This window comes from Oncorhynchus masou, chromosome 22, assembly GCF_036934945.1.
Source record: "Oncorhynchus masou masou isolate Uvic2021 chromosome 22, UVic_Omas_1.1, whole genome shotgun sequence".
Classification (NCBI taxonomy): domain Eukaryota; kingdom Metazoa; phylum Chordata; class Actinopteri; order Salmoniformes; family Salmonidae; genus Oncorhynchus; species Oncorhynchus masou.
The window spans coordinates 57,848,477-57,860,996 of NC_088233.1; the positions used below are offsets into that span (position 1 = coordinate 57,848,477).

At 41.7% G+C, this 12,520-nt stretch overlaps 1 protein-coding gene across 1 annotated transcript in view; it reads left to right on the forward strand.

Annotated features, from left to right (window-relative positions):
• si:dkeyp-19e1.3 (uncharacterized) overlaps positions 1-12,520 on the forward strand; it is a 108,170-nt gene that overhangs the window by 65,847 nt on the left and 29,803 nt on the right.

Here is a 12,520-nt window from a genome sequence, read left to right on the forward strand (position 1 = left end):
TGCCCCCGGTAATGCCTTGTGCAGACCTCACTACCCTCTGGAGAGCCTTATGGTTATGGGCGGAGCAGTTGCCGTACCAGGCGGTGATATAGCCCGACAGGATGCTCTCGATTGTGCATCTAAAAGATTGGGTGTTTTTGGTGACACGCCAAATTTCTTCATCCTCCTAAGGTTGAAGAGGCGCTGCTGCGTCTTCTTCACCAAGCTGTCTGTGTGGTTGGACCATTTCTGTTTGTCCGTGATGTGTACGCCAAGGAACTTAACTTTCCACCTTCTCCACTACTGTCCCGTCGATGTGGATAGGGGGCTGCTCCCTCTGCTGTTTCCTGAAGTCCGTTGATCATCTCCTTTGTTTTGTTGACATTGAGTGTGAGGTTATTTTCCTGACACCACACTTCGAGGGCCCTCACCTCCTCCCCGTAGGCCGCCTCGTCGTTGTTGGTAATCAAGCCTACCACTGTAGTGTTGTTTGCAAACTTGATGATTGAGTTGAAGGCGTGCGTGGCCACACAGTCATGAGTGAACAGGGAGTACAGGAGAGGGCTGAGAACGCACCCTTGTGGGACCCCAGTGTTGAGGATCAGCGGGGTGGAGATGTTATTTCCTACCCTCATCACCTGGGGTGGCCCGTCAGGAAGTCCAGGACCCAGTTGCACAGGGCGGGGTCTGGACCCAGGGTCTCGAGAGCTTAATGACGAGTTTGGAGTGTACTATGGTGTTAAATGCTGAGTTGTAGTCGATGAACAGCATTCTTACATAGGTATTCCTATTGTCCAGATTGGTTAGAGCAGTGTGATTGCAATTGCAGGATTATACATAATATATATGACTGTGTTGACAGATACATCTACTGTAAATCACGCCCAGGTATTCTACTTATTTTACTTTTTTAACATGTACAGAAATAATCCACATCCATGTTCTCCTTTTGGTAGGTATTTTCATTATTAAACATGCAATGAACTACATGGAGGGAAAAGTACACTGTGCATTCAGCACCACGGACAGAACTCGGGTATGCACAAAAACACAAGAAAGAGAGAAAGCTCAACATTACGTTTAAAATACTCAATCAGTGTGAGAAGTGAAGTCTCTGATGGGCATTGACTAGAGCAGTGAAGTCAGGTATAGTTTCTGATGTCGCTATGCCCAGTGGGACGTTATCCACATTGATAGTGAAAGGAGAGGAAAGAAACCAACAGCATTTCATTTTCCAACACTTTGAAATCCTCAAAACGATGAGAAAACGCACCGTTCAAAGCCCGCGGCAGCAATGTATAATCCCACTGGCCATCTGATAGGGAACAGACTAGTAGTGTCGGAAGGTGGGTGAGATGGTTGGCTTCCACTTGTCGGGTCAGGAGCAGTAATTGAAGGCTGTACATCAATGCTGTACATCTGATGTTCCCTTGTAGTTTGGAATGTATTCCTGTGGGCCATGATGTCCACAGGGAAGGCAAAATCAGCCAACCATTCTTTATGTTGCAGTTGAGGGAAATCCACATATTTTCCTTTCATTTGCAAAAACTCAGCAATCTCCGACTTCAGGTCCTACACCCTTTTAAGCACCTTCCCCAAACTCAGCCATCTCACGTTTGTGTGGTAGGGGAGATCTGCATGACTCGACTCTGTCTTTTCCAACTGTGAGACATTTTGCTCTTATGAAGTTTACTACTTTAGTGACTGTATCCACAACATGGCTCATTTTCAGAACACATTGACAGAGCACCTCCTGGTGAATAATGCAATGCAGGAAAATACTTTTCTGATCTGGGTTCAGCTCAGCTACTTGATCTTGTGTCCTTTTCAAAACGCCAATGTTTTTTCTGTCAAGTTTGTGCACACATTAGTGGTCACACTGGATAACTTTTCAAAACTCAGTCCCAGCTTATTAACCTCCAATAAATCTTTCCCTGTGGTTGTGCTCTTCATTGACTGCACTAAAGCAAGCTCCTCACGTGCATCACTGCTCTCATCCAGGGCCAAGGAGAAATGGGTGAAATCATTTACCTTGTCTTTCAACTGTTGTTCCATATTCTCTGAGATGTCCTCAACACGGCGTGTCACTGTTCGTCTTGACAAGGAAACATTTTCAAACGGCTCTTTCTTGTCGGGGCAAAGTATTGCTGCAGAGTCAATTAAACATTCTTTAATGAATCTCTGAGATTCAGTTCAATCGCAATAACATCCCTAGCCAGTGATCCATCCCTAGAGCCTTGTTGCATAACTTTTCCCCCAACCTTTGACACCATTATGTACGTGATCAAGGTTTGCTTAGCTTTCATATTTTGTCTCACTGGCTCTGGCCTGTGTTTTGGTTCTAAAACCCCAACTGTTTTGGTTCCCCTGCCTCTCGTGTCCATGTCTGACTTCGCTAAGTCTCCGACAGGCCTGAACTCAGACACCTAACCTTGACACACACACGCGCATACTCATACGCACTCACATGTTTGTTTTACTATCCTTGTTGGGAATCAATTGTTTGGTCCCCATCAAAATCCTATTTTCCCTAAACCATAACCTTAAGCCCCTAATTGTAACCCTAAACCCAATCCCGATTGCCTCGATCACACCGATGGCGTCATTGCACAAATTTGTACGTAGAATCTGGATATGTGTGCAACAAGTTCAACATTTACCTTCTGCTACCATTTGTGTTAATCCGTCTGCCCATTCAGTTTGACGCATACGTTCGATAAATCCAACGTGTGCACCACACAGGACACACTGCAACTGCCTCTGCAATGCAATGCTGCAAGGCAAACACAGCGTTCCATGGAAATGAATGTATTTCGGTCTACCAAAATGCCATGACGCTGTCGGTGTGATCGACTAAAATAGCCTTTTTCCTTGTGGAGACTGGCAGAAATTCCCCCTTGTTTCACTATCCTTGTGAGGACTTGAGTATGTGAGTGGTCTGCTAAGAAATCCACAGAAAAATACAAATGTGACTCCAAATTTGCTCCATTCATTAAAACCACCATTTAATCAACTCATCTATTTGTGTGACTACCTGGACCTGTCATTTGGTTGTGAAGTATTGAAACCAAACCATATTATTTGAATGAAAAGTATTTTAATAAATAACATGAAAAGGTGACTGTAAGAAGCACTCACCATTTCAAATAGGCTATAGGTCAATTTAAACAGCATATGAACGTTAAATAGGTCAGGAGCCAGACAGGTTGCCTAAGAAGGAACGAAAATGTATTATTTAGGCTATATTATTTGCATATTATTTCAATTACTTTAAGGCTATATATAGCCTACAAAGAAAATAATTGTGAGCCATTTGCGTGTGCGACACTAAGCTGGCATAAATATTAAGCACTTAGCCTTTAAACAACGTATCGTTGTATTAAATCATTATAGTCTAAATTGCGCATATAGGCTGTGACTTCAATCAAAATGAAACAAAAATTGTCTTGTTAGGCTCAGTGCCTTTTTGAATTCACTTTTGGAAACACGAGTTTGGCCAGTCTATGGCTTCAGACTCATGTGGTGGTGCCTGGAGAGCAGGCCAGCAGCAGAGAACACCCTCTCCTCGCCTGCAGAGCCACTGGGGATGCTAAACACTCTTCGGATCACTCTTGTCAGTCTGGGCAGGGATGCTGAGTTTTTTTTACTATAGGTAGGCCTAAAGGATTTTAGGCAAAATAACCCTTTGAAAACAGAAAGCTCCTTGAAAGCGGTAATATGTCAGGCCTATTGGGCCAAAATCAATGATAGCCTATTGTATAGATAAGAGAAACAAAACGAACTAAACTTTAAGAGAGCAGATTTTTGGTTTATAAATACTTTGCTACAATGACACACTTAGCTATCTTTATGAAAATATTGCATGAACCTCCATGACAGTAGCTAATGCAAGGGGCTATAGCAGCACACAACTAGCCTATAAATACATGCTGGTCCGGATATGCCCTGAGCTTGTGAAGTGAGCGGTACTGGGGCAAAATTGGAGCGTGCAAGAAGGCCAGACCAGCCTTTGGGAAACTCGCTCCTCACTCCAGTCAAATTGAGCATGCTCACACCCTGGTCCCCACAAGGATAGTAAAACGAAAAACACAGGCACATACACGTGCTAAAACACACACAAATACACCACACAAACACAAGCATAGGCACACAAGCACAAAAACGTGCTAACACACAGACACACACAGGCATAAAATATATGCCTGCACACATACACAGATTAAACCTTACACTAATACACCCACGCGGGCACACACACACACAGGCTACCACGGGGTGGCAGGGTAGCCTAGTGGTTCGAGCGCTGGACTAGTAACCGGAAGGTTGCAAGTTCAAACCCCCGAGCTGACAACAAGGTACAAATCTGTCGTTCTGCCCCTGAACAGGCAGTTAACCCACTGTTCCTAGGCCGTCATTGAAAACAAGAATTTGTTCTTAACTGACTTGCCTAGTTAAATAAAGGTAAAATAAAAAATAAACACACACACAGGCTTGCATTCATACCAGGCACGTACACATTCTGCCATCCCCACTTATACACATAGAAGGGGTTTTCTTTATTAAAAAAATTACAAATAAATCCACAGTTTTGGATAATTAAGACATTCAAAACTATGAAATAACACATATGGAATCATGTTGTTTTAAAGTGTTAACTTCATGCGACGAGCAATCCCGTATCCGGGATCCTATTTATAGCCTCAAGCTCATTAGCATAACGCAATGTTAACTATTCATGAAAATCGCAAATTAAATGAAATAAATATATTTGCTCTCAAGCTTAGACTTTTGTTAACACTGTCATCTCAGATTTTCAAAATATGCTATTGAACTATAGCTAAACAAGCATTTGTGTAAGAGTATTGATAGCTAGCATAGCTATAAGCCTAGAATTCAGCCAGCAACATTTTCACAAAAACAAGAAAATCATTCAAATAAAATCATTTACCTTTGAAGAACTTCAGATGTTTTCAATGAGGAGACTCCCAGTTAGATAGCAAATGCTCAGTTTTTCAAAAAATATTATTTGTGTAGGACAAATCGCTCTGTTTTTTTCACGTTTGGCAGTTATAGCCTCAAGCTCATTAGCATAACGTAACGTTGACTATTCATAAAAATCGCAAATTAAATGAAATAAATATGCTAGCTCTCAAGCTTAGCCTTTTCTTAACAACACTGTCATCTCAGATTTTCAAAATATGCTTTTCAACCATAGCAATACAAGCATTTGTGTAAGAGTATTGATAGCTAGCGTAGCATTTAGCGGGCAACATTTTCACAAAAACCAGAAAAGCATTCAAATAAAATCATTTACCTTTGAAGAACTTCGGATGTTTTCAATGAGGAGACTCTCAGTTAGATAGCAAATGTTCAGTTCTTCCTGAAAGATTCTTTGTGTAGGAGAAATCGCTCCGTTTTGTACATCACGTTTGGCTACCAAAAAAAAACGAAAATTCAGTCACCAAAAGGCCAAACTTTTTTCCAAATTAACTCCATAATATCGACTGAAACATGGCAAACGTTTAGAATCAATCCTCTAGGTGTTTTTCACATATCTCTTCATTGATATATAGTTCGTGGAAGTCTGCTTTTCCTCTCAATCACATGGAAAAATACTATAGTTTACGCACCAATTTCGACGCAGGACACCGGGCGGACACCTGGTAAATGTGGTCTCTTATGGTCAATCTTTCTATGATATGCCTACAAATACGTCACAATGCTGCAGACACCTTGGGGAAACGGCAGAAATTGTAGGCTTGTTCAGGGCGCATTCACAGCCATATAAGGAGACATTGGAAAACAGCGCTTCAAAAACTTTGCTCATTTCCTGTTTGAAGTTTCATCTTGGTTTCGCCTGTAGCATCAGTTCTGTGGCACTCACAGATAATATCTTTGCAGTTTTGGAAACGTCAGTGTTTTCTTTTCAAAGCTGTCAATTATATGCATAGTCGAGCACCTTTCGTGACAAAATATCTTGTTTAAAACGGGAACGTTTTTTTTATCCAAAAATGAAATACTGCCCCTAGAGTTCCAAGAGGTTAAACAAATAAAAATATATTTTAGTTTCTTCAAAGTAGCCTCCCTTTGCCCTGATGACAGCTTTGCACACTATTGGCATTCCCTCAACCAGCTTCGCCTGGAAGGCTTTTCCAACAATCTTGAAGGAGTTCCCACATATGCTGACCACTTGTTGGCTGCTTTTCCTTCACTCTGCGGTCCAACTCATCCAAAAACATTTAAATTGGGTTGAGGTTGGGGGATTGTGAAGGCCAGGTCATCTGATTCAGCACTCTATCAATCTCCTTCTTGGTCAAATAGTCCTTACACATCCTGGAAGTGCTGGGTCATTGTCCAATTGAAAACAATTGAAAGTCCCACTCAGTGCAAACCAGGTGGAATGGCATATCGCTGCAGAATGCTGTGGTAGCCATGCTGGTTAAGTGTACCTTGTTCTAAATAAATCGGACAGTGTTACCAGCAAGCACCATCACACCACCACCTCTGTGCTTCACGGTGGAACTACACATGTGGAGATCATCCGTTCATCTCCTCTGCTTCTCACAAAGACACGCCGGTTGGAACGACACATCTCAAATTTGGACTCATCAGACCAAAGGACAGATTTTCACTGGTATGATGTCCATTGCTTGTGTGTTTCTTGGCCCAGGCTCTTCTTATTATTGGTGTCCTATAGCAGTCTTTTCTTTTCAGCAATTTGACCTTGAAGGCCTGATTCACACAGTCTCCTCTGAATAGTTGATGTTGATGTGTCTGTTACTTGAACTCTGAAGCATTTATTTGGGCTGCAATTTTTGAGGCTGGTAACTAATGAACTTATCCTCTGTAGCAGAGGTACCTCTGGGTATTTCCTGTGGTAGTCATCATGAGAGCCAGTTTCGTCATAGCGTCACAGTGGGGCAAAAAAAGTATTTAGTCAGCCACAAATTGTGCAAGTTTTCCCACTTAAAAAGATAAGACCTGTCATTTTCATCATAGGTACACTTCAACTATGACAGACAAAATAAGAAAAAAAAATCCAGAAAAGCACTTCCTTACAACACACAAGACACTCATATATACACAGCACTGATTTACATTATAAATGGTTGTTCAATGAATTCCAGGACACATAATATTTTGCTAATTGACCAGACCAGGTCAAATGTGACAACTATCAAGTGCTTTCCATTATTCTGAAGCAGGAATGGCTTCTGGCCACTGCCTCAGCCTTCTTTAACAGCTCCCCATATGGTAGTGGGGTTCCCACAACGCTGCTGGCAGTCGCCATACCCTAGCTCAAGACCAGAAATGTAAAAGTAGGCTACAAAAAGTAGACAAATCATTCCAATCCCAATTCAAATGTAACGGCTGTTTAATGAATTGGTTGGCTGGATTTAGGACCATGCAGAATATCGCTCGGAGAGAAGCTGCCAGGCTGCACACCTTTCTCTCTGCATAGAGCAGAGACAGTGCCGGATAGTTTAGGCAGTGCACTGATGCTTTGAATTTGAAGTTGGCATTTGAACTCGGCCTTGTGAGCCTCGCGGCCAGCAGTTTTTTTGCACCGATTATTTTCAGATTTATGTCGGCATAGGCGGCGTCTCCAATAAGCTAAGTGAATTGAATTAAATGTGCTAAAATTACCTATATACAGTTGAAGTCGGAAGTTTACGTACACGTTAGACAAATACATTTAAACTCCGCTTTTCACAATTCCTGACATTTAATCCTAGTAAAAATTCCCTGTCTTAGGTCATTTATAATCACCACTTTATTTTAAGAATGTGAAATGTCAGAATTATAGTAGAGTGATTTATTTCAATTTTGTTTTCTTTCATCACATTCCCAGTGGGTCAGAAGTTTGCATACACTCAATTAGTATTTGGTAGCATTGCCTTTAAATTGTTTAACTTGGGTCAAACGTTTCGGGTAGCCTTCCACAAGCTTCCCACAGTAAGTTGACTGAATTTTCGACTATTTCTTCTGACAGAGCTGGTGTTACCGAGTCAGGTGTGTAGGCCTCCTTGCTCGCACACACTTTTTCAATTTTGCCCACAGATTTTCTATGGAATTGAGGGCTTTGTGATGGCTTTTTGAGGACTTTGTTGTCCTTAAGCTATTTTGCCACAACTTTGGAAGTATGCTTGGGGTCATTGTCCATTTGGAAGACCCATTTGCGACCAAGCCTTACCTTCCTGACTGATGTCTTGAGATGTTGCTTCAATATATCCACATAATTTACCTCCCTCATGAAGCCATCTATTTTGTGAAGTGCACCAGTCCCTCCTGCAGCAAATCACCTCCACAACATGATGCCGCCACCCCCGTGTTTCATGGTTGGGGTGGTGTTCTTCGGCTTGCAAGCCTCCCCTTTTTCCTCCATTATCTTTGTTCCCATGTACAGTTGCAAATCATAGTCTGGCTTTTTTTATGGTGGTTTTGGACCAGTGGCTTCTTCCTTGCTGAGCTGCCTTTCAGGTTACGTCAATATAGGACTCGTTTTACTGTGGATATAGATACATTTGTACCGGTTTCCTCCAGCATCTTCACAAGATCCTTTGCTGTCGTTCATGGATTGAGTTGCACTTTTTACACCAAAGTACGTTCATCTCTAAGAGAGAATGCGTCTCCTTCTTGGGCGGTATGACGGCTGCATGGTCCCATGGTGTTTATACTTGCATTCAATTGTTTGTACAGATGAGTGTGTTACCTTCAGGCGTTTGGAAATTTCTCGTAAGGATGAACCAGACCTATGGAGGTCTACAATTTTTTTCTGAGGTTTTGGCTGATTTCTTTTGATTTTTCCATGATGTCAAGCAAAGAGGCACTGAGTTTGAAGATAGGCCTTAATACATCCACAGGTACACCTCCAATTGACTCAAATTATGTTAATTAGCCTATCAGAAGCTTCTAAAGCCATGACATCATTTTCAGGAATTTTCCAAGCTGTTTATAGGCACAGTCAACTTAGTTTATGTAAACTTCTGACCCACTGGAATTGTGATACAGTGAATTAATCTGTGTTAACAATTGTTGTAAAAATTGTGTCATGCACAAATTAGATGTCCTAACCGACTTGCCAAAACTATAGTTTGTTAACAAGAAATTTGTGGAGTGGTTAAAAACAATATTTATTTAATTTTTTATAATACATTTTACCCTCCTTTCGTGGTATCCAGTTGTTAGTAATTACTATGTTGTCTCATCGTTACATCTCCCGTATGGGCTTGGGAGAGATGAAGGTCGAAATCCACGCATTCTCCAAAATACAACCCAACCAAGACGCACTGCTTCTTAACACAGCGCGCCTCCAACCCGGAAGCCAGCCACACCAATGTGTCGGAGGAAACACTGTCCACCTGGCTACCTTGGTTAGTGCGCCCGGCCCGCCACAGGAGTCGCTGGTGCGCGATGAGACAAGGATATCCCTACCGGCCAAACCCTCCCTAACCCGGACGACGCTAGGCCAATTGTGCGTCGCCCCACGGACCTCCCGGTCGCGGCCGGCTGCGACAGAGCCTGGGCGCGAACCCAGAGTCTCTGGTGGCACAGCTAGCACTGCGATGCAGTGCCCTAGACCACTGCGCCACCCGGGAGGAGAAAAACAAGTTTTAATGACCCCAACCTTAGTGTATGTAAACTTCCGACTTCAACTGTAATTACTTGTGCCTATACAGAAATCAATAACATCTTTGAAAATATTACAACAGAGAGCATGATTTGGCCGCAGAGGCATCTTTTAAAAATGAGCTGTGGATTGTTTTAAGCACACAATTTGGGCAGCGTGTGTGGCAAATAGCCTACCAAATAGCTGACTGTTGAGTTGCAGCGCTCAGTGAAAAGCAGGTAAATAAGCCTCGGTCTATTGTAATTTTTCAAAATACAATCGTAGGAAAGCATAGTTTAGAAAGCAAATGGCTGTCGCTGAAAAGAGAAGACAAAGAAATGACTAATCTGTCTATAGTTATCAAAATTCTCTTCTACCAATTGAGTGAACAGTATCTAATTGGCACCAGCGGAGCGCATCGGCCATATCCCTTGTGAGTGTGTGGATATTCACTGTCTTTATCATTGGATCAGTACCACTGGAAAGTTTTTTGGCGGACAATAATTCCCTCCAGGCTTGTTGGTCGTCATATTGTACAATTTGTGTCTCCCCTTTTTGTAGGCCTAGATTAGATGGTTACAAGACAAGGTTGTTTTTACTGATTGCTTATGTCTCCAGTCATATAAAGTGTGGTAGAATTGCATGAAATGTGTTTATAAAAAGCCACATTTTTCCTGTGCAAAGAATGGAGATGAAACGTCTCTGATTAGACCTACTCATTACGTGCTCAGACATGCGTTGTTCAGAACTGTGTTTCTCTTGCAGTGATTGAGTAATATTATTAGCCTACTCATCATATTAGGCATAGTATCCTATATTACATTAGTCTACAAATGCGATGATAGATTCATGCAATCCTTTATAAAGGTGCAATTTTATTTTGAAAAAGAAATGCTTTCCCAAACATGAAACTCACGCACTGCGTATGGATGTTGGCATTTGAAGTCGGCCTTGTGACTTGATATCGTGTGTTATGCATCTGTATGCGCCATTCCACAAGTAAATTAGTCAATTTATGATGTGGTTGAGTAATGGTTGACATTGTACACGTCGTTTCGCAGACCTTTTAACCTAATATTGCGATGATAATTAATGTCTATGGCCTCCTACAGAAAATGACAAAAGGACACATTAACAGACAAAACCTACCAGATGTCACATCCAATGATATGGACACTGAAACTGACCCGAAATAGAGCAGAATTAGGGTTCTGCTTGAACACTAGTTGGTATGGGCTGTAGCCATGTACATTGTGCATTGAATTTTTTGCCATCAAAGCCAATCTAGGTCTGTTGAATTTCTCAGCCATTTCTCTTATTTCATTATTATAGAATTTTCCTCTGTTAGGTTCTTAATTAACCTAGTAAACCGGACGATTAGTAAAGCTTAAACTAAGTTTATTCTCCCATTGGGTCAATACAGCTGCATAAGACAAAAGACATATTCACACAAGCACTGATATTTAACATTTTCTCTTACACGTCTGAACAGCCAGTGCATTTTTGTTGCTAGACAGAACCTTAGTATTACCTGTTCTTCCTCACTTCATCTGACCTGACCTCTGCCCCAAAGTGCTCACTCCTCCACAACTCACAGCTGTCATGTTGACTCGTACGAGACGGTGTATTTCCTCCTCCCATTGGATCCCTGATAGCTAACAGTAACGTCTCCTGACATAATGCAAACGTTATTATATACCCTCTCTCCATAAGTGAAAGGAATAAGTATAAGTCAAGAAATCAGAACCCATCAACTCCATTGTCACTACAATTTCTGGGGCGGGCCATGCACACTTATCCAGGAAAGAATGAAGTGCTTGACGATTTCACTGGGTTTCTTTGTATTCACAATGCTTCCAGCGCTGAAGCGTGTGAAGTGGTCGATTATGTGAAGGTACCACACACTTTGACACACTTTGTCTCAACTCATGTAGCTCTACAGCCCTGTTTCATTGTACTTGGACGCCAGTGGCAAACCAACAGCTGGTCTGGGCTTAGGTTTGCTGTATTTCTGGCATGTCTCAACGGTTAACTATCTGCCGTAGAATGGAAAAACTCATTATTTCCAGAACTGCTGAGTAATTTCTGACGTCTGTCAACTGTAGAATGTCCAAACTGTTAACAATAAATAAATAAAAATTCTCTGTGGTCATGTTCTCTTCGACTGTCAGAATCTCCATGTGCTCTGTGTCCAGCAGAATCTCATTTTTACATGGGCCCTGTGTAATGTCTTTGTCTAAAATGTTTACACAATAGTGGCCTGAGGTATTAAGTTCAAGGGTAAATGGTTGTTTAAACATCACTGCCTTGCCATTTTTTATGTCTAGTACAGCCCCTGCTTCTTGAGGAAAGCTTTGCTTAATAGTAAGGGGATATCTACAGGGACCACCTCTGTTTCAATGTGACACTTGGTTTTTTTTTACCTTTATTTTACTAGGCAAGTCAGTTAACAAATTCTTATTTTCAATGACGGCCTAGGAACAGTGGGTTAACTGCCTGTTCAGGGGCAGAACGACAGATTTTGTACCTTGTCAGCTCGGGGACTTGAACTTGCAACCTTTCGGTTACTAGTCCAATGCTCTAACCACTAGGCTACACTGCCGCCCCACTTAGTCTGACAAATCTTTTCTGGTATCTTGACTCTCTTGGTAGAATTGACGACTGTTGATTGGTATGTCAATCATATTTTGTACTTTCATATTTAGTTCATATATAATACGCATGTACATGCAGTATCAATCACAGCCGATCATAAGGCTTCAGTATCAGATGCAGATTTGTTTGAAAACAGTGTAATGTTACGCTGCTCCATGTCTGTGTTTACATTTTCCTCTGTTAGTTTAACTTGTTAATTTTTATGAGGACAGTCTTTAACACAATGGTAAGTGCTTTGACACTTTTTGATATCCTTCCATACCTGTCCAGTGGATT